Source organism: Podarcis filfolensis, assembly GCF_964270895.1.
Source record: "Podarcis filfolensis genome assembly, chromosome: 12".
Classification (NCBI taxonomy): domain Eukaryota; kingdom Metazoa; phylum Chordata; class Lepidosauria; order Squamata; family Lacertidae; genus Podarcis; species Podarcis filfolensis.
In genome coordinates this window covers 40,921,588-40,943,839 of record NC_139614.1, presented here as the reverse complement: position 1 = coordinate 40,943,839, position 22,252 = coordinate 40,921,588, and the positions used below count along the sequence as shown (strand labels likewise).

The 22,252-nt window shown below is 42.7% G+C and overlaps 1 long non-coding RNA gene across 1 annotated transcript in view; it reads right to left on the bottom strand.

The window, feature by feature from the left end:
• Positions 1–14,373: 14,373 nt before the first annotated feature.
• Positions 14,374–22,252, bottom strand: part of LOC310746351 — a 36,461-nt gene continuing 28,582 nt past the window's right edge. Inside the window, exon 3 of the long non-coding RNA XR_014540661.1 lies at positions 14,374–14,527. This is a non-coding gene — a long non-coding RNA (uncharacterized lncRNA). The remainder of the gene's footprint in view (positions 14,528–22,252) is intronic.

Sequence of the window (22,252 nt, the reverse complement as noted above, 5' to 3'; positions counted from 1 at the left end):
GAAAGACTTCTGCCAGGGCATTATTGAGCATGAATCCTCTGTGGTGTTTGTAGAGTTGGGGGCTTATTGTTTGGTTGTGCTCTTTGAAAGGTTTAGGGCTCTTACTCTGTCTTTTGGAAAAAAATATATCTTTGAAGGTCATGTCTGAATTCAAAGCTGTACTTATTGTCTGAGTTTTCCATGCTATCTACATTAGGACTGCGTATCACACTTGGAAGCCCAGTATCTCCTGAAGCTAATATTTTCTAATTCCACTTTTATCCTACCCTCTGGTGTAGTATTTGTCAGTGCATGTTTGCATCTGCAGGTGCTGATAAGCTAGAAACAGCTACCTGACTAACATTATTATAGTGGGCTTTTTCTTCTTCTTTTTTCTTAGCTAGTTTGAAATGATTATTGCCTCTGGACTCTAGTCATATGCTAGAAGATAGCATAGTTTTATTTGGCGATCCCTCCCTCGTCGATTTGAAGCAATGGTGGTTGTAGTGATGACCAGGAGGAGAGAGAAAAACTGAAATCTTATTGCCACTAAAAAAAAGAAGAAGAATTAAAATAAAACAAGGAGGGAAAATGGGGCTGGAGAGAAAGAGGCAGCTTCTTAAGACGAGCTGTAACAGTAGCAATATCATTTCTGTAACAAAGGCTGTGGTTCCTTGTTCAGGTTTCAGAGGAGGCAATTAATCTCTCTTGATTTGAGAGTGGTACTAAGCAGAACCATTCCACAAAACTGCTGCACATATTGATGCTTAGAGGAGGCCGCGGGGGTGGCGGCGGAGAGAAGCAGGCATTAACCTGGAGCACATCAAACGATCTGTGAATGACTATCTGGCCTTGTTGTATTGACCCTTTTGATTCTGCATTAGTGAGGTAAGACAAATGTAAAGCCGTTATGCGACCAGCCACGATGCGAGTGGGAATCGATATGGCAAAAAAGAAAAGAAAAGAAAAGAAAGAACCTTTCCACCCTTTGGGGATGTAAGTAGTTTTCAGGCACCACTTGCGGTTTCTGCAAGAGAGACAGAATTCTCTGAGCTAACCTGGCAAATCGGTGGCACGCTGAATGCATTTGTTATACTAAAAATGGACCTGTGCATCATTTCCTATGGTCTTCTCAACCCCTGCCCCATGCAGTTCTCATCCATCTACGTATGTTCAAGCCAAGAAAGCTGCTTGAGAAACTTGTCCTTCATTATTTTATTCCTTACGTTTGTATTCTGCTTTTCTTCAGTTTGGTTCCTTGTGCACATGTAGGGTTTGAGGCAGCTGAAATGATTAGTTCAGCCACTTGCACTAGGAGTACACCTGGGCAGCACCTTGGCTCAGTTTACATTTCTGCACCCGCACAAGGAGCTGGCACCTATATTAGGATGGATAGAACCAATCCTATCAGCTATTGTCTCTTGGCACATAGATGTGATCTCCAGAGATGGGGATAAAGTTCAAATCACTTTGCATTTAAAGGCAAACTTGCCTAATTTGCACTTTTCAAAACAATGCATGAACTGAAACACAGCCATCCCTTGAAGTTTGCACTTCTCCAAGTCTCGCCATGCAGTTCTCCAGCCAAGTAATGTTTACAAAAATACATTAACTAGGACAAAGTATGCATAAGAATGTACATATTAGTGAAAACAGCATATAACAATGTGCTGTATTTTTAAAATTACTTTGCAAAACGTGTATATTAGGCCAAATTGCATACAGCAATGTGTGTATTAAGAGAATGTTTGCACTAAAATACTGATAAATTTTCATGAGGAGCTATTTTTTTAACAAGCGGAAGCCAATATGAAAACGTAGAGAACAGAATCTACGATTGGAAGCCATTCCTAGTGGTTTCCCATCCAGGTGCTGACTACCACTTGACCTTTTTAGCTTCAGCAAGGTGTTGCATAATGTGATTTAGGGCCATTCCCTAGGAGCAGTCATGGTCAACAGGTCTTCATTCAAATGTCACTCCTGAGGGCCAGTTTTATCAGGAATGGTCTAGGCAGCCCAGCATATTGGATTAGATGCTCCAGCACAGACAATAGTTTGCAAAGTGGTATCTATCATTCAGCAAATAGAGCCTCTGCTCCATTTACCATAAATTCTCACTGATAACAAGAAAGCACAGTGTGAGGATGAGCCGATTTGATCTTAGTTTGATAGATGACACAGCGAACAAGGGAGGGAAGATGTGCTGACACAGAAGGAATGATTATTTCAGCCATCAGCTGTGCTGTGCTGTGCTTGTTCCTGGACTCAGTCTACATTACTGCTCCTGCACAAGGAATTAGCGCCTATAATAGGATGGGTAAGCCCAATCCTATGAGCTGCTGTCTCTGTGCAATGGGTACCAGAATTGTACCACTGGATTTTCCTATTCTATGCAGTAATCCTGAACGTGTTTACTAGAGAGCAAGCCCTATTGAACACAGGACCTGCTTCTGACCAAACATGCATAGGTTTGTGTTGCATATCAAGAAAAGTGTGTGTGTGTATGCACACACAATTTCTGCAGACAAGCAGCCCCCAAAAGCAGTTTATCAAGCATTTTTAATGGAGCATCATATTTGACTGGTGGGCTCTGTTCAGCTAGATGGCTCACAAACCACACAGACATGCAATAGACACTGTGCATTTGTATTACAGAAAAGACAACTTGCCAGTTTTTCTAGGTCACATATTTGATTGGTTTGATGCTTCAGAACAATTCGAAACTGCAGGGTAATATACTTTTCTTACACACCAAGGCATCAGCTTCCTTTATGGAGTGGGGCACATACTTTCGTTTGCTTCATTTGTTTGTTAATCGCCTAATTACAGTGTTTTAGTTGTAAAGGGGGAAGTATGTGCCATGTTGATCTTTCTGGCACGCACAAAGCCTTGTTGTGTTTTGAAGAAATCCCCTTCCCCTTTTGGGACGGCATTAGAAACTCTTGACTTGTTCCATAGGCATGAACATAAATGCAAGTAGGAGCATTGATTTCCCCATTTCCTCACCTCTCAAGAACAATTCATAAAGCACGGAAGTTCTAACTGGTCAATCAATACTTGCTACTTAAATCAGAGGCACTGCGGTCTGCCTGAGTTATTAAAAGTGTTCCTTTTGAAGATGCTGCTCAATGAAAAGGGAGGAACTGATTCAACCTCTGGTTGGACTTCAAACTCATGCGCCGAAGGAAGCTGTGTTGTTAACCGCATTCAGGGCTTTTCCTGTTTGGTTCCTGCCCAAGTGAAATAAGGGAAACACATCTCCTTAAAAAAGCTCTTCAGCTGTTGCTGGTTGCTTCATGGGAACCAGGACAAAGACAACTGTTGGTCATTGTGTTTTCCCACCCCTCACCCCCATCCTGTAGTCTGCAATTTTTAAAACAGAAGTGAGCATTACAAAGTGACCTTTGACTATCTCTTCCTGCAATGTAATTATAGAACCGTGAGATGGGCAGACTACTTCTATTTGTTCTTCAGCACCAGCTCTCAGGTCTGCTTTGGGTCTTGGTGGATCACTTAGGCTGCAAATGTATGGCTCCTAAGAGGCTGTCCAAGGGACAGGGGTTGGAGGGTCCAAGGGTTGGAGCACCAACATTGGTAGGGCCAAAAAGGAGGTATTGGGGTGGGCAGGCATGTCAGGAGCAGACTGAGAAATAGCTTAGATCCAAAACTCAGCCAGCTAACACCCCTCAAACCAGGGAGACATTTCGACAAGACTAGGAGTTGCTCCCTCTGGTTTTCTTCCCATTGTTCTCAGTGCAAGGTAATTAGTTGAAAAAATATATTTAAAAGGATGGAGGAGCACAACTGCATTTGAAGCATCTGCCTCCAGTTTTACACACACACACACACACACACACACAGAGAGAGAGAGAGAGAGAGAGAGAGAGAGAGAGAGAGAGAGAGATTTCAGGCTTAATAAAGCTTTTTTCTTCAGCAGCATCATTATCATTGAAACCACTTCCATATTATGAAAAACACAGGCTGTAGGGCAGGCCGTTGAAAAGGGCCCCTTTAACTGGTAACTATCTAGGGGGAAATTATTAGATTGCACCACAGGCATGTTATGAAAGGGTCAAGCCCTAAACCAGGATTTCATTAGCCTGTCTGATCATTTTGGCCCTGATCAAAATAGTCTCAATTTCAATTATTGGGGGGAAACTAATCAAGTGCCAGGCCAATATATTCTTGATTTCCCCACAACCTTTCCTCAGAGTGGCAATGCCAGGAGGAGGCAGAAGAGGAGACACTGGCCATTGAAGCTGCATGGCTGCCAGGATTTTCTCTGCCCCCGGCTCCTCTCAATGTCCTGACATCATGTGTACAACACATTACTTTTGGCAGGGTAATGAGGAGGTACCCATCTTGAATAAGATGGTCCTATGTTGCATATTTAACCCACCTGGGAGGAACTTCAGAGATCCTTGGCTGTATCTCTTAATTTCCTTTGTTAGGGACCCATGGCTTAGTCTACATTAGTCTGCAGTGTAAGAAGAAAGAAAGAAAGAAAGAAAGAAAGAAAGAAAGAAAGACTCAAAGGTCCAAAATATTAAAGAATTAATGGTCCAATGCATTTTGCAGATATTCTTCCCCATGGGTGCAACAAATGCAAACTATCACTGGGTATTCAGGGAATAGAAGTGCTATTAAGGTATATATGAAAAGAATTAGTCTTTAGGAGAGGGTATTTGAAATGCATTGAGTCATTAAATCTTTAATTTTGTGACTCTCACTCATCTGCACAGAGGCTGCCTGGTCCCACCAGAGCATCTTACATGGGGATGTGCAGCTGGCCTTATAAGCTGTCCTCCACCCCTACCTCTTCCTCTTTGCAACTGATGTTGCACCTTGCCTTCTCATCCCTTTGGTGGTTTAGCCAGTTGCCTTTTGGTGCTGTATGGGGATTTTTGAGGTGGTCTCCAGGCATGTTGACCACGTTTTCTTTTTACCAGCTCCATACCACAGTCTTGTTGGGTCCCCTGCCAATCGGCACTTGTTGTCAAAACTGAACAGGCAGGGAAGGGGTTTAGCTTAGCTCTCACCCAAGGGCACCAAGTCAGTGACAGTATCTTCAACCAAGCTCACAGCCAGTCAGTTTGAGGGTGGGTAGGATATGAGGCAGACCTTGGTCATAGCATCCCTACAAATGGGAAGGACAGTGGGAGGGTGGTCTGTACAGGTTGCATTTCAGGGAAGTTTTTAATATGTAACACTGTATTGTTTTTAACACATGATTGGGAGCCGCCCAGAGTGGCTGGGGAAACTCAGCCAGATGGGTGGGGTATAAATAATAAATTATTATTATTATTATTATTATTATTATTATTATTATTATTATTGCATTTCAAGCAAGCAGGTAACTAAAGCCCCTACTCAGCAAACAGTCTGATCTGTGACCCAAGTTAGGGTGGTGTTTCCTGGCGAAAGGGTGAAGGAGATTTGCCTTCCACCATCACTATGTTAGGCTGACTGCATTGTTTTCTTGTAGGTCCTTGATTTTAATAAAGCTCTGGCCTTGTCGTGCATGTTCATTCTGTGATGTGGGGCCACCTTTAAGACTCCATCTCTCCTTTCTTCTTCTTCTGTTAGTGACACTTTCCATCCTTTCCTCTTAGTATTCTGCACTGCATCAGGAACTCTGTCCATACAGAATGGAGGCTGCATGGTGGAGGTCTTCCAAGTCTGTGCTTGCTCAGTTGGCTGGCTAATTCCACTGCTGGCCTTGTTTCACATCTCTTGAAAAAGAACAGAAGATGAGACCTGCTGGATCAAGCCAACAGCTCATTGAATCCAGCATCCTAGAGTACTGTGGCCAGTTCAGGGCACTGCAATTCAAGAAGGATGTTGACAAGCTGGAACGTGTGCAGAGGAGGGCAACCAAGATGATCAAGGGTCTGGAAACCAAGTCTTATGAGGAACAGTTGAGGGAGTTGGATATGTTTAGCCTAAATAAGAGGAGAGAGGACTCAGCTAGATTAGTAAAGAAAAGAAAAGCATTTTATATGTATTGTATATGCAATATAACATAAAGCAGAGACATCACCTTGCCGACAAAGGTCCATATAGTTAAAGCTATGGTTTTCCCAGTAGTGATGTATGGAAGTGAGAGCTGGACCATAAAGAAGGCTGATCGCCAAAGAACTGATGCTTTTGAATTATGGTGCTGGAGGAGACTCTTGAGAGTCCCATGGACTGCAAGAAAATCAAACCTATCCATTCTGAAGGAAATCAGCCCTGAGTGCTCACTGGAAGGACAGATTGTGAAGCTGAGGCTCCAATACTTTGGCCACCTTGTGAGAAGAGAAGACTCCCTGGAAAAGACCCTGATGTTGGGAAAGATGGAGGGCACAAGGAGAAGGGGACGACAGAGGACGAGATGGTGGGACAGTGTTCTCGAAGCTACCAACATGAGTTTGACCAAACTGCGGGAAGCAGTGGAAGACAGGAGTGCCTGGTGTGCTCTGGTCCATGGAGTCACAACGAAATGACTAAACAACAAATGTGATATAACACTGTGACACCAGATGGCACTGTGGATTTCTGTCTTTCCCAACCGGATTTCCCTGTGAGTTTACAACGTGTTTAGCTGAAACGCTTCTTTGATGTGTCTAGATCCAACCTGAGAGGAGATATGATAGCCATCTTCACTTTAGTTGAGATTCCTGAATTCAAGGGGGTTGAATTAGATGACTAGATGACCATCAGGGTCCCTTCCAAGTCTACAATGCCCTTACTTTTCAGAGGATGCTAGTAGATAAGAAAGTGTGGCTTATGTGTTAACTCCTTGAACAAGTTTTGGCATAGGGTCCCTTCAGATATATAGTGGGTTTTCCCCTGCCTTCCCTCACACCTGATACTGTTGGTAAACTCTATAGCAAAGCTCCCTTCAAAAGTAGTTTTAGGATAGCAAGTTTTAAAATGTCATGTGCTCCAAATTATGGGCAGGCTGCACATGTTCAATAATTTCTTTTGGTGGTAGTGATCTAAAGCCAAGCTTATGTAAAAAGAGTGGCCTTTTTAAATAAATAAATAAAAAGATGGTAGAAGTGTGATGTTTAAATTTAACAATACTCCTTTAAAGTTGGCGCTCTGAAAGAGAACGGCTGCCAATTTATGGTAATTTTAATGCCTCACAACCTTGAAAGTGTCCCTTTAATTAGCCTGTAAAAAACGAGGTAGCTTTTGATACGTTCGCTCCGTGAAAATGTCTGCAGGCTATCCGATATACGATGAATGTCAGCATTTGTCACTGAGAAGATTTTGTTAACAGACACTATGTGAATCTGAAATGTTGAAGTAGACGTATTTCAATGCTGAACAGGGGCACAAAAGCAGTCTGCACAACTGCTCTGTGCTGGGGCTGAATAACGAGGCTAATTGGGGGGGGATTGGGAATGATTTTACCCTTCCCCGAGTCAAGCCACAAAGTCAATAAAATACCCTGAGTCAGATCAGCTCCCCACCAAGCCTCACATTGCTCTGTCACACTGTTTTTTCTGTCCTTCATATTTGTCTGTCCATTATAACTCTATACTTTTCTATGTCTCTGTGTTTCCCTACTCTAGGTCCACGGGCTTTGCAGGAAGTGAGGCTGTCTAAATGTCGCCTGCAAAGCACAGAAAAGCTCTGGGTTGGTTAAAGGAAAGCAGCAATCAAAAGACAGACAGACAGAAAGAAAAGCTTCTTTCAACTTTGTAAAGAAATTGTTAGCTGTTCTGCTTGGGGGTGGGAGGAATTCTCTGGAGTGAGCAATATTAGGAATATCACCTTTTAATAACTATTGCAATAACTATTGAAGGGCACCGCCTTCCAACAAAAATGAACTAAGCTGGTTGGTGTGAAGTTGCTAGTGCTAAAATAAAATATGTACAGGTAAGAATATACATTACTTGGCAACTTCTTTTTTTAGGTAAGAGAGTGCAAGAGACAATCCCCGTCCCTTGAAAATATGAAATCAATATGTATTTGGGAGGAAAGTGATTCCCTTTTACTTCCCCCCGCAATTGTCCCGGGACCTGCAATTTGGCCAACATTAATTCATTCTGGAGGGGACCCTATACCTGCAGAATATGGGCTTATCCAAACTTCCTTTTGTGTATCACATTTCTAGGCACAGATCTGCACTTTAAAACTCCATGTCTGAGCACTTTGTTTTTTGCCTCAGCACTTTCATGGGGTGTTTGCCTCCAGAAGTGCAAATATTAGGACATAACATTAAAGAAGTGAGTCTGTATGTTACTGCAACAGCTGTTAGGTGACCATCTTTTGTAGACTCTGTTGCTTACTAATGCTAAGTAGTGGTCAATTGATGTTTCCTCGGTGGATCCTGATAGCTGGTGGTGGATGTTTCTTCAACTGGGCTGGGGCTGAGAACAGTGTCCTGCAGTGTGTGTGAGAGGGAAATTTGGGAGAATTGCAGTGTAACCAGTGAAAGTTGCAATTATCTGGAAGCAGGAGTTGTGGCATTCTTTAAGTGGATGCTGTTTGAAATAGGAGATGCTGGTTGATGGTCCACCATTGCATCTGTGGTCCTACGTCTAGATTTACTTCACTGATTACACCATAAATTCACATGTCTAAAGGTCATTTCCAAGGGAACGCTACTATATATTGCAACCAGAAAGGCTCCCTGCCTCCTCAGAATAAGATTTGAATTGTGTGTCTTTAAAACTGCAGTCATATAAGACAAGCTTTTGTGCTGTTCTAAATACAGCAACTTTCAGAATTTGAAAGCTAGTGTGTATGTATATTAAAAGTCTGATTTGAGCTTCATAAAAGTGGTCTATGAATATCCGTAAAATACATTTTCATTTTACCATCTGCAAAAGCCAGTTAGAATATCAAACTGGAAAGAATCAATAAAAACAGAGATGAGAATTCAGCCCACATATGTGGCTTAAAAAAAATAAAAACACCAATCGCACGCGCACACACACACACACACAGGGCAAAGAGTGTTAACTGTGCATTCAGTTGACAAAAATGACACGTCCGCCCTGCTCTGCTGAGACAGGCTGGTGGGGAGGAAGATTCACAGCATTTGTTCATTTAAAGATAAGGATAACTCCCTGCGCAGAGCACCACAAGCAGAATGCAATGAGCATTCCATCCCTCCCAAAAATTATTCTGCTCAAGTCACTGAAAGCCACATCCTCTGAATTCTTTATGAGAATTTTTACTCCTCTCCATTCTGAAACTTCTCTGGTAATTGGGGGCTAAGGTGATTCTTCAGAATCTTTTTGTATTATACAGAAGCAGACAACTTGATCAGCACCAATGCCACCTTGGAAAAGAGGGATGCAGCCTTTGGAGCTTTAGTAAAGGCTGGTCATTGTGGGGGAACAACATGTGAATGGACTACTTAGTTGCTCTTTCTCTGAAACACCTGGAATGATCTTTGCACCTATCTCTAGGGGACTGAAACTGATTAGCCGGGTTGACCCAAGAGGCCTTGCTACTTGATACAAAGGAAAAGGTGGTGCCCTTCCACTTCATATGCAGTTGCACTGAGGTCCTGCTTTCAGCCTGGTTGGTCACTGTGAGATCAGAATGCTAGGTCAGATGGCTCTTCAGCCTGATCCAGCAGGGCTCTTTCTATGTTCCTATTGCCTTATGTAGTATCCAACCAGATTAGCAAGTGAGTCTTACTTCAGCACTGGCAGCAGGACAGCATCCTTTGCCACACCTGGGAACAGTGGGCAAGCATAGGGTAGACAAATTAGAAGTTTCAGTGGGAATAGTGGGAGCTTCTGGACAGCCCTCGGCATCTGCTGCTTGAAGGAGCTGCCTCACTCTGTCTCATGGTGGGGCTGGACCTACTGACTAGTCAAGGGCAGCTTGGGAATCTGTGTGCCAAGAAGCTGAACAGCAGCATTTTTGCATATGGTTGGGTGCCAGTTTCAAAGTGCATATGCTTCTCTGAGGACCAGGCCTACCCGCCTATGTGCTGGATTCTGTGGTTCCATAATGCCTGTACATTTTCCTGAAGAATCAGATTGCACACAGCTGTGTACAATTTAAAAGTTGTGCCCCAGCAATGTATGTGACATTTCGAAAAGGATCCTAGGTCGCAGTTTTGGAATGGTATAATGCATCTCTTTGGTGTGACAAAATTTCTTCGATGAGTTCAGGCATGGCGAGACCTTCAGCCAGCCTTCCTCCTATTTCAGGCTTTTCTCCAAAATTGTGACAGTTGGGAATGTCTATTTTAAACCAAGAGCTGAAATTCTCAAGCCATGAATAACAAACTATTGGTACCCCCAGGGATGGATAAACCAGTCAATTTCAATTTATCTCAGTTTCTCATCTCTCCCCCACCTCCAATTTGAAGTCCACTGTTTTTGTTGTTGTTACTGGTATTAGAAGGGCTTTTTTTCTTTTTTTCTTTTTTTTTTTAAGATATTTATTGAAGTTTTACAAAAACATAAATTTAAAAAGGTCATATAAAAAGAAAGAAATACAAAAAAAACATTGAAAAATACATGCAAAAGAAGAAAGAAGAATAAAAACAAATCCATTTTTTGTAACCCTAACTCATTATCTTATTTCCTTGGCCTCCTCACACCTCCCCTTTTTGTATTCCCATTTAAGTAATCAAATCAGCAAATCCTTACCCTCTTTCGTTTATCTTAACTCTGTATCTTAACATATTATAACTCTATATTTTCATCCATTATCAATTCAGTTTTGCATACTCTTGTTAACTTTGTTGCTAATGCCACTTATTTTCAATCCGACATCATTTTAACATTCATTAATTTTACAGTGTTTCTGCAGATAGTCTTTAAATTTCTTCCAGTAGAAGGGCTTTTTTTTCAGCCGGAACTTGCCGGGGCTCAGTTCCAACATCTCTCAGATGGACGCCGTTGCCATTCTAAGAGAATGAGGCAGGCGTTCATGGTGAGTTCCGGCACCTCTTTTTCTAGAAAAATATCACTAGTTATTAGTATTACTTTTATTGTCCTCCCCTTACAGCAGGGCCCATGGTGGGTTGCAAGAATTAAAAAAAACCTACTATTAAAAATTGTGAAACCAGCCTCAACCCTTACCAAAATCATTTTTAAAAATAGTTAAACCAGGGCAAGCCCTCACCAAAAGCTGTGAAGGTGCCTGACTCGCCACTGAAGGGAGGGAGTTCCACTACTTAGGGGCTGCCACAGAGAAACCTTCTCTGAAGTTATCTCCCCCCAACTTCTGAGGGAGGTGCAACAACTCAAAGGGCCCCCTCTGCTGATCATAACACCTGAGAAGGTATGTAGGGAAGGAGGCGGTCTCTCAGATATCTGGGGTTTAAGCTGTTCAGGGCTTTAAACACATGATATAGTGGTGGATATAATAATAATAATATATGCATTTTTTGCATACTTTGCTCCAATATGCACTTTGTTTTGCTAGAGAAATACCATGCAGTGTTCAGAGAAGTGTCAATTTCAAAGGATAGCTGTGTTTCAGTTCAGGTATTGTTTCAGGAAGTGCAAATTAAATAGATTTGCATTAAAATGTGATCTGAAATGAATTCCTACGCCATCCTTGGGCCACCTCCCCACCACTGCTTTCATTTCCTCTGGAGTTCTGGTCCTGTTAACAAGAGAATCCATATAGTGATTCAGTTATTGACATAATTTATATTCTGAAAAACAAATATAGAGGGGCTCATTTGAGGAAATCAGATTCCCCCCCTTTTAATCTGAAGCTCAAAATAGTTCCTGTGCCAATTTCTCTGTGCCTCTATCATTTATTTCCTCGCCCATATCTTTAAATACAACTGCCATGCTGAAAGCTATAGATTTTCAAAGTGCTCCAGCAATGACAGATGACTTTTACCTGCCTTTTGCTATTTCCTTTCCAGGATTTGTATTCAAACTCAATTTCAGGACATGTTTTCCTAAGACTGACATACTAATATTGATACCTGCTTATTGCTGCAATAATTTTCAGGAGACAGAGGGGCAGGAGAGGGGAAAGGGGACCTTGCTCAGGATAGGATCTGTAGAACCGAAGTGGAATATATTCCTTTTTCCTTTTTTGCCTTCAGCTTTGAAGGCTTGGAAAGTCCCATTATCCTGAATTAAATTGGCTTAGTCTAATTCATGCAGATGGCAATTCCTTTGCAAGCTACAGCTGTCATATTTTTGTCCTCAAAGGGAAAGCAGCAGAAAGAGTGTTAGCTCTCGACAGGCAACAAACAGCAGGCTTTCATAACAGAAAGGTGACAGAAGGGGGTCTGATTTTGCAGGAGCTCATCTGTCTGCAATGGGATGCACTATGATACTTTTAAAATATCTCCAATGCAAATCCCTTCCTCAGACTTATTTGAGGTGGTTGTTTTTCTAGTAAACATCCTCCTTGCCATAAAAGATTCAGGCTAGCTCACTTGCTGTGAACCATTTTCTGTCAGCGTAGGACAAGAATGAGGAGCCTGCGGTCTTCCAGATGTTGCTGGACTACAGCTCCTATCATATTGGCTGGTGATGATGGGAGTTGGAGACTGACAATGGGCTCATATGCACCTCTGGTTGTCCCGTGTTTTCTAAGCACAGGGCCGAGAGGTTTTCTGTTTGCCCCACTACGGTCCTTGGGGAAAACCCACGGTTTGCCACTGAATCAGAACCAATGTTCTGCAGAGAACCTGACTGACATTTTCCCAAAACAGCTGGTTTTCCAGGGGAAAGTGGAGGGACAAATAACATCTGGGTGGGGCGCAGATTCCTTTGCAGATTGGTGCAAATTGGAAATTGGTGGAACAGCCCAAATGTCTACAGGGCATTTCTGTCTTCTGTCCATGGATGGGGTGGGGAAGAGTTATTGGTTTGTTTTGCTTTTGTTCTTGCTTTTATTATGTATTTTGTGTTTCTGTCTTGTATTTTTATGCTGTGAACCGCCCTGAGATCTACGGATGAAGGGTGGTAGACAAATTTAATAAACAACAACAGCAGCAGCACAGGGTCTTCTGTCAGGGGTGAACTTCTCCCCCACCCCAATAATTATTTCCCCACAATCTGCACATCGAAGCAGGGAATGAATGATTTGATTTTTTTTGTCTTCTTTTGGAATACAAGCAAAAGCTTTCAACATTTTGCAACTTCTTAAAGGCAATGCCCAGCAAAAGAAAAGAATGCTTCTGATGTCAACAGGGAGGTGTCACCCATTGCTTATATAAATGCCTTTAATTTTAGTGGTTTGGGGCCACTGCATGTATGACATCCTAAAAGTCATTGCCAAAGGGAATAACCAAAAGATGGATTGCCAACTGCTCAGAAGAGAAGCAATCTCTTGTGCCTTTGTGATCAGCATGATCAGATGCAAATACATGCTGATCAAGATGCTGTTAAGGCACAGGAGCAGGGTCTATTAAAATTGTGGCAACCCTCACATGCTGGTTCTCAAATGCATACTTCTGAGACTGCTCAGTACCATTTATGAGTAGAGCTTACTCCCAGGAAAGCATGCAGAGAATTGGAGCCCGGTTGCTTTGCAACAAGGATATAAGGAAAGCTGGAAAGCTATGTTTTTAAAACATCTGCTCTGAGAATGTGGTTCTCCGATTTGTGATTTCAAATTTTAAAGTTCCACAACAAACAAAGGAAAAACAAACTTCTACGTTTGTATCAAATCCTGACACTTCTGGATGACAAGAAACAAAGAATGGATATGAAGATACAGTAAAGTACTTTGGAGAACTGGCTGCAAACCAGATTTTGGCTGCTTTACTATGAATCTTCCCCAGAGCAGATCCCTGAAGCATTCTTTGTTGTGGCTTTGGAGAGAAATCTTGTCCGACGACCAAACGGTATGATGAGAAATACAGCTGGTGTTGTATGAATGTCATGCTAAATGAACACAATGATGGTTCTGCTTAAATAAAGGTTATCTCATTTAGATTCTTCCCTAAAATCCCTTCTGGGCGGGTACAGTTTTGCTCAGACAAATCAATGGATGAAGGAGAGAACTCCTATGCTCATAGCTGAGGGTGGAAAATATGCCAATAAAACATAATGAAAGAAATCTTCTCAACCATCATTTGTATTGGACAGTAGTTCTGGAACTCTCGGCTGGAGAGATGTTAGAAGGCCACTGTGGTGTACTGGGAAGAGTCTGACACTCTAAAAGGAGAGGTCCTCTTGTGGATCAGTACCTGGTTAAGAAAAAGGAAGCAAAGAGCTTAACTAATGGACAGTTCTCCCAATGGAGGGATGTGGAAAGGAGAAACCCCCAAGGATTGGTGCTGAGCCCTATGTTTTTTAACTCGTTCCTGAAAGATTTGGGTAGCCAAGTTTGCTAATGATACAAATTGTTCTGGGCAGTTAAAACAAAAAGACTGCGAAGAGCTTCGAACAGGTTCTCTCCAAGCCAATTTAAATAGGCAGTAAAATGGCAAATGCAATTCCATGGAACCAAATGTAAAGTGAGGCACACCGGAGCAAAAAAAGGGGAAAATAAATCATTTTCACATATATGTTTATAGGGTCTGTACTGGTGGTAGTTGACTAGGAAACAGACCTTGGGGTTGTAGCAGATAGATCAATGAAGATGTTGATTCGGTGTATAGCAGCTGTGAAAGAGGCACTTGTTAGTGATCATTAGAAGACATTGACAACAAATATTGCAAATATCAAAACAGCACTATACAAATCTTTGGTACAACCTCTTTGTACAGTACTGGCCACTTTGACTCAAAAAGGATATTACAGAGCTGGAAAAGGTTCAGAACCACAAGGTCCTAGTCCAACACTGTAACCACTACACTACACTACACTGGCTGTTGCGAAGCACACATGGGTTATGCTTCCAAAGTTACTTTGGCTAAAAAGTTACTTTGGGCACAAGGAGAAGGGGACGATAGAGGATGAGATGGTTGGACAGTGTTCTCAAAGCTACTAATAGGAGTTTGACTAAACTCCGGAAGGCAGTGGAAGACAGGAGTGCCTGGCGTGCTCTGGTCCATGGGGTCACGAAGAGTCGGACACGACTAAATGACTAAACAACAACAACAAAAAGTTTGAAGAAGCTGGCCAGCGTGACACTGGGACATGCCATGTGGTTGCTGTCAGAGAATATGGCTGCTGTTAGCAGTCAATCCTTATTTTTCCTGTTTAATTTTTCTCTTGGAATAGGTCCATGTGCTTGGCAATAACTAATTCTAAAAACATTTGTTCATTGCCTGAGAAGCAGAACATTTAAAATGATGCTGCATGTGGAGCCTAGTTATTGGGCCACAATTTCTTTCTTTCTTTTAATGGGTAAGTACATAGCATTTCATTTTCCGCATCTGTAGAAAAATAACAAACAGTCTCATAAAGGCTGGAATTACATTTTCTTTAAAAAAAATTCACCCATCTTAAGTACATGCAAGGTCTGGAGCAACAGAACATCAAAGCTAACTTATTTCGAAGTATTTCTTAAACTCATTCAGATATCCTTAGTGTTCATTAACTGTTTCCCCTCACTTTCTACTTTCAGTTGTAAGCTCCTTGGAAGCAGAGACCTATCTGTGTTGCCCTGTGAGGCACAGCTGGAACCAGCACTTAGTATCCTTGGGCAGCTGCCAGAGGCCACTGATGATGGGCGCCTAAACTCCAGTCAGCCTTTTGACATCCCACAATGACTCTGAACATAGATGTGAGGCATTGTGGGAAATTAAAAGACTGGCTAGGCCAGCTGTCCATCTCCATGGTTGGAGCCCTGTCAGCCTACTCTGTTTACACTGACATAGAAGAGGGCATATTCCAAGAGTATTTCTCCCAGGAGGTGAATAGGGAAGCCATGACTGTTTGAAGTGGTATGATATGGGGTCACAGTCAGGAGTTGAAAACCTGTGGCTCTTCAGATGCTGTTAGGCTGTGGACATAGTCCACAGGCTCACCATCCCTATTTCATGTTCTTTTTCTTTCTAGGCAGAATCCCCACAGTTACAGAGGAAGGGCTGCAACTCAGTGGCAGTGCACAAGTTATCATGCAGAATGTCTTAGGGTTCAATTCCTGGCATCTCCAGATCAGGGAGCTGATAATATGAAAGACCTCTGTTAAGACCTGGAAGCGCTGCTGCCAGCTGAAGTTGACAATATTGGGTTAGATAAGCAAATACAGTGTTACCTTGGTTTACGAACTTAATCCATTCCTTTAAAAAAAAAAAATTATTTAAATTTTCCATTTTCCCAATGATACGTTATAACAAAAATCATAATTCTCAAATCTCAAATTACCCCTGCCCTCCCTCCCCCCTCCCCACCGGACTTCCCTCAACCTCCTTCTCTGGTTTATTTTAACATACTATCAATTCCTGCATATTTTCTTTACCTTCATTTTTTAAGTGTTTAGTCATAACCTGCTAGTGAGTCCAGTTCTTTGCATTGCTTCTGTAAATAAGCCGAAAACGGTTCCCAGTCTTCCCAAAACTGTTCTTAAACTGAGGCGCGCTTTCCCTAATGAGGCCTCCCACCACTGGTGCCCTTCCACTGTTTGGATTCCTTTCTTAGACCGAGGTAAAGTTCTCAAACCGGGACACTATTTCCGGTTTTGTGGAGTTTGTAAACCGAATCGTTCTTAAACTGGACTGTTCTTAAACCGAGGTACCACTGTAGTTGGTTTTAGTTAGTATAAGGTGTTTCCTTTAACAGGGACCTTCCAGATGTTCCTGTACTCCCATCAGCCCCAACCAGCATGGCAAATGATCAAGGATATCTACCTGAGTACCACAGGTTCTTAATCAAGGGGCTTAACCAATGCACTCTGCATGACCCAAGAAAGCCATTAAGGAGGTGTTCCTGGAGCATGCTAGAATTCCTTGTGTATGTAGTCAGAGATTGTTATCTTGGTAACAATAAGTCTGATGTAACAATCTCTGCTTCCTTTATTTTTAAAAAAGAAAAAGATAGGCCCATGATTATAGATCTTTCAGGCAAACCTGTGCCATCTCTTGCTATTCTCACAAATTAGATCGATGCATAAGGAAAGTGTTATTTCCATTATACCAGCAGGATCAGCCAAATGGAATCTTCCCTTGTTTTGTCGTTACATGTTTCCAGGTACTTCAAGCCTGCAAGCTGCCTTGCAAATAGCATCTACATGTGTTTTGAAACAGCCTTCAATTTAAAGCGGCAGGAGGCAGTAATTAAATTTAATCGAAACCATGTCTGTGAGGCTTAGGGTCAAGAAATCTTTAAATCCATCTACTTCTCTGCTTCTTTTCTTCAGCTGATGGAAAGCACCGCAGAGGCTAGGCCAATAAGGACTCATATTAGATTATTCTGTAGGTAAGTAAGATTAGTGAGATTATTCTATTTGCCTTTTTTATTGCATTTTTATTGGCATCCCCCCCCCCTATTTTGAGTTATTATTTGACCCTTCAGTATGCACCCACTAATCTTCTGAAAATCGTTGCTCCATATATTCTTAGATTAATTGGATAGGGCATACACATTACCTGCCACAGGTAATTTCTGCCCATCTTTTCACTACTGGAATGGCTTCGTTTGAGTAGGCAGAAGGGGTGGAACAGCCTTGTACAACAAGGGTGGGAGGAGGCAAGTGTAATGACGTGATCACAAGTGGTACCAAGGAGCACTAAGATGCATATTCAAGATCTATATCGTTATGGAATTTGATAATGTCACCTGCTCTTCTCATCCTTCATGGAAGGTAAGGCTATCTCTCAGTGGCTACTAATGATGAGGGCCATGGCTTACCTCTACTGTCAGATGTAGATATCTAGTTGCTGGGAATTGTAAGTGGAAAGAGCACTCAGGTCTGGCTATGGGGCTTTCCATCACCAATGTGGAACTGGAGACTATGAATTGACTCAGGCCAGTAGGCTCTTCTATATGCTGCCATTTCCTACATGAATAAAACTAGAGCTGAGCCAAAATTTCCTCAGGAGACATTTTTCTGAGGATTTGACCAATGAGATTTTCATTTTGTAACCCTACCCCAAAAGAGAAGACACTTTGTAGAATCTCCTTCAAATTCCCACCACCATCAGGTTTTTTTGAGGGGGTGTCCCCCACCTGCAGTGCTCCAGACCAACACTAAAACTGTGGAATTGTATAGGGGGGAAATGAAATAGATGTGCTACTGCTGCTCCCCCTGAAAACAACAACAGTAAGATCATTCTATTTTAACTAGAAATACTAGGAACTAAACCTGTATATGCTTTGCCACTGGGCCTGCAATAAGCAACCATACTTCATGGAGGAACATTGATCCAGCATCACATGACGTCAGTGACACCTAGTTATTTCCGCACTCTTTATCTTGTTCTGTGAGTGCTCAAACTAGTGGGGAAGCCCATAAGTTTCATGTCAAGAGACTGAATCAGTAGCCTGAGTTAAGGCAATAATTCAGAGGAAGAATCCAAGGCACCCAGAGTGCCCTCAGGACCTTGGAGAACTCCCAGCATCCTGAGAAGGCAGCTATGCTATACAAACTACTGATCTATAAGCAAATAGATCCAGCTGAAGCCTTATGTACAGTGGTACCTTGGTTCTCGAACTTAATCTTCTCCGGGAGTCTGTTCGGCTCCCGAAACCACTTGAAAACCAAGGTGTGGCTTCCAATTGGCTGCAGGAGCTTCCTGCACTCAATTGGAAGCCACGTTGGACGTTTGGCTTCCAAAAAACGTTCACAAACCAGAACACTTACTTCCGGGTTTTTGCCATTCAGGAGCTGATTTGTTTGACAGCTAAGCCATTCATGAACCAAGGTACCACTGTATATGTTGATTGGCCCTGTGGCTCCCAGAGGAGCTGACTAGCTGTTAAGGGATCCTCACCTTATTTTGCCATCTTTGGCTCCTATGGAGCAGGGGACTAAGGGGTCCTGTGTCAGACTGCTCCTCTGAATCAGATGAAGGTAGCAGGGTGGTGTCCTCTGGGTCCTGAAGAAGATCCTGGCACTTCTTACCACAAAGGTAGAGTCCTCCCTTGCACAATGCATTGCCCCCAGGTTTGTGGGTCGCAACACCCTTCTATCACTGCATTCTCTTTTCTCCTATTTAAGTGTGGTTGGTCTGCATCCCTGTGACACATTACTGGACTTGCATGTCCTAACAACAAAGAATCTGATCAGACTGAAACAGGAAGTTTGTTTAGCATAGAGGCAATCCAAATGAATCCCTTCTCCTCCTCCCCTCCTCCCCTTTTAGATCTACTTTAAGACTCCTGACTTGGGCATTTCTCCAATTTCGGTTAAGTAGCCATAGAAAGCTTTGCAACAGCATCACGAGGAGCAAACATGGTGTGGCAATGTGCAATTAATAGGCTCAATGGCAAACTTCTCTGTGATGAATCACGCTTTGTGATGCCGCACACCCTCTCAATTAGCTTCTGCTCTCAGATCCAGAGAAGTATGGGTGCATTGTGGCGAAGTGTGCATTAAAACCGACTCCGTAACTGTGCAAGATCAGCAGAGCCGATAGTCAAACTACAATAGCCCTGTGTGAAAAGATCATCATATAGCAGAAAGCATGACAGAAGCCGTTCACTGTACTTTCACATTGTGCCTTCTTCAGAAAAGAAGTCTCCGGGGTATTTGTTAGCAAAGTGGAAGATATTTCAGTTACTTTTGTTAGGAGCCATAATAATAATAATAAAACCCTGCTATATTGTACAGATGTCTGCTTCCCCCCTGTCTCTTTCTCCCTCTTTCCCAAAGTGCAGATCAGATCATTAGCAAGGTATGTGACTGGCAGAGAGACCATTTCCTACTTCTTGCTCTCCATGGTAATTATCATTCCCATCACAAAGGTTAAGATTCTGACTTCCCGACCGAGCACAATGAAGACCGCTTCGTAATAAGTGCCACTCGGTGGAATCTCAACTAGAACAGGGTTTGCGGAACAATCCTTATAATTGAAGTTGTGCTAAAGTCTTTCAGAAAGGTAAAAAAAGAGGAAGGAAGAAGAGTGAAACCCCAGTTTCTTGGCAGCATGGGGGCCTAGGGAATATAAGGCCTTATAATGTTGAGAGAAGAAAAGAAAAATGTGGCCATTTAGTCTGTCTACCACACAGTTTCTCAGAGTGGGATGCCTGTCTCCCAGTGGGAAGCTATTAGGTGAGTTTTCAGCGGCGACACAGGCAAGCAGTTGAGCCACTGCTAAACAACTATGCATATGTGTGAGTAGCAGAGTGGCTGAACCTATTGAGAAGTGGGTGTCAGGAACAGAGTTGTAGCTCACAGGATTTGCATGCAAAAGAAGCCAGGTTTGATCCCTGGCAGCTGGGAAGGACTTCTGTTAGATACTCTAGAGGGCCACTGCCAATCGGTGTAGATGATACTGAGCTGAGCCAAAGTGAATTCTGGAAGAGTGGTCGGAGCACGTTGTGTTGGGTAGAACAGAAGGAGATTGCTTTCAAGGTTAGCAAGCTACTTGCGAATTCAATGGGGCGCACTCCTAGGTAAATGAAATAAGGATTGCAGCCTAAGCCTGCCACTGAAAGTAGGAATTTCAGTGGATTTCATTTCCCCTGCTGGACTGGCAATGGTGGGTAATTCAGAAGCCTCAATAACCTCCTCTGTGCATGCTCATGTTTAGTGTATTCTCTGAGGTGTGTGCATGAAAATAGCTTATGTTTCTTATGGAACTGTAAACTCTACCCAACGAGGATTACATTGCGCCAAAAATCCCTGATCTTGCTCAGGCTTGTTCCTTCAATGTTTCTACTAAATTAAGCCTTTGATTCATGAAATTCAATATTTGCTTGAACATATAAGCAAATCAGAAGCTGAAGCAAGATCCAGAGTTCTTAGTCCATGAAAGCTAACAATGTAACATGCAGGGAATATGCCGTGCTAGAGGGTGGATGCCAACAAAATAGGTTTGAGGCTCACTGATCTATTGAATTCTTCTCAAAGCAAATTATTGCCTGAAGAAAAAGAGTCTTTTTTGGGGGGGGACACCCTAATCTGTATTCTGAAATGATATATTCTCAGGAGGTCTACATAATGTGATTTTGGGGGTGGGGGCGGGCTGTGGGAATATGTAAATTGGTTCTCGGATATCTTTTCGTAGGAAATAAATTCATGAATTTTTCAGTATTGCGCTTTCAAGCTTAAAGTGCCCCACCCATTTCATAACCCCTCCAAATAAACTCCAACCCTAGAATCCATTAGAGGTATTAGCCACATCTCTCTAAATAGGTATAATCAAGACCAGATGTGGTTGAAGTAAAATTGCTGGAGGGGATGAAACTGGCGAAGTCGAAAAAGAAATTAACATGCTGTCTGAAAAGCTGGCAACTTAACGAAACAACTACTGTAACCCAGCAGTAATTAACATACAGCAATGCACTCAGCAGTGAGGGAATCTTCTTCTGTTCCTTCTAAACACTATGGCCTTAAGTGTGAAATTGAAACATAAGAAAGGCAGCACACGCACCTTTATATTTTCTACTTCTCCCACTGCTTCTGTACTTCCTCCCCATGTGCCTGCTTTCAGAACTCTTTTCTGGTCTCCTCAGACACAGGTCTACACATCCAAAATGAGAAGCAGCCAAATAAAGGTGCAAAAAAACCCAGATGATGACTAGGCTTCCCTACAAGCAACCCTACAGGCTTTTCAGCCAAGTGAGCCTCTTCAGCCTTCTGTGGGCCTAACTACTGTGGCATATCATCCAGCCTTTCCTGTACTGTTTAGTTGTTCAGTTGCCAGCTGTCTCTGCTGCCATGCTTTCACTTGGTGGCTGGAATAAGCTGGGTGTCACATGCTACAAACCAAGGGCATAGAGGAATGGAAAGCAGCAGGCTTTTTGAGAAGCCCAGGGGCACAGAGAAAGAGAACCTGGCACCCTCCATCCATGATGGGTTGTACATTCAACAGGACAGAACTCTGCCCTCAGGAGGTATCCAGTTCTATCCCTGGAATCTGCAGTAGGTGGTCCCTGGTGGCTATCATCTGCCACCTAACACCCAAAAGATGGACCAAGGCTGTGCCAAGGCATTTTTGCCTCCTGAGGGAAAGATGCTGCTAGCATAGATAGCACAGTGTTGATTAGTTAAGAGGTTCGGAGAATGTGGGCTGCCCCACACTCTTCACCTGAGGCAACCACTGCACTCTTTCTAATGGTAGGGCTGGCCCTGGCATGGAGAACTAGGTTGTCCTGGTATAAGGCATGTCCCTGTCCCTGAAGGAATGTAGACTTCTACGAATTTTTGTATCAAACAGGCTAGGAGGATTCTGGACTGCTGTGTGTGCATTTCTTATTGTATTTTGTACAATAAGTATCCACAGTGTTTTTTTTCTTCTAGAAAATGAGGTGCTGGAATTCACCATGAACACCTCTGT